Source organism: Oratosquilla oratoria, chromosome 4, assembly GCF_046742065.1.
Source record: "Oratosquilla oratoria isolate Oo_2021 chromosome 4, ASM4674206v1, whole genome shotgun sequence".
NCBI lineage: Eukaryota > Metazoa > Arthropoda > Malacostraca > Stomatopoda > Squillidae > Oratosquilla > Oratosquilla oratoria.
This window is the reverse complement of record NC_134780.1, coordinates 11210648-11211510: the sequence shown is the minus strand read 5'-3', so window position 1 is coordinate 11211510 and position 863 is coordinate 11210648.

The window sequence follows — 863 nt, the reverse complement described above, 5'->3', positions numbered from 1 at the left end:
ATCTCTCTCTCTCTCTCTCTCTCTCTCTCTCTCTCTCTCTCTCTCTATATCTATATATCTATATCTATATCTATGTATATACCTATATATCTATATCTATATCTATATCTATATCTATATCTATATCTATATCTATATCTACATCTACATCTTTGTAAACCGTTGTTTTTCCATCATATTCTTCACAAAAGAAGGGTTAGTAAGCATATCGGCTTTTTTCTCATTCAACGACCAGGTTATGCAGAAATAACCCTACATTACAATTTTTAATATCTCTAAGAGTAAGCTACTGGAGAGTCCAAAAAGCAGCAACAGCTTCATGGGGACAAAGTTTCTTAAGAAGAAAAAAAAAATCGTGGTCACAGAGGATCAGTAGGTCAAACCCCAGTCTATCTTTTTTAATCAAAGAGAGAATCCTAGCCGGAAAGGGCTAAGCTTGTTTAAATTAACTCTTTTTAAACACATTTAGCAAAAGGCAGTTTTATAAAAAAAAAAAAAAAAGGAATCCAAGGGGATTTTTTTTAGATCTTTATTATTTGAAAAATTGACATAGATCAAAAGAGGGAGATCAGAATCGAAATTATCATTATAACATAAATCTTTTTTTGCGCTCATAGCAGAATTACTAGTGTAAATGATAGATTTGATCATATACAGCCTGCCTCAAACGTCTCAGGGACGAAAGCATCAAATCCAAAAATATGATATTCAGTTTTTCACCGTCATGTGTGCATTTATCCATTCTAGTTATACTATCTCAAAAGAGAGAGGAAATCATCTAAAGTTACAATTTTTTTTCGAAGGAATTTATTCCTTATTGAGCAACTCATTGTATAAATAGAAAATTATCATGAATAATATCA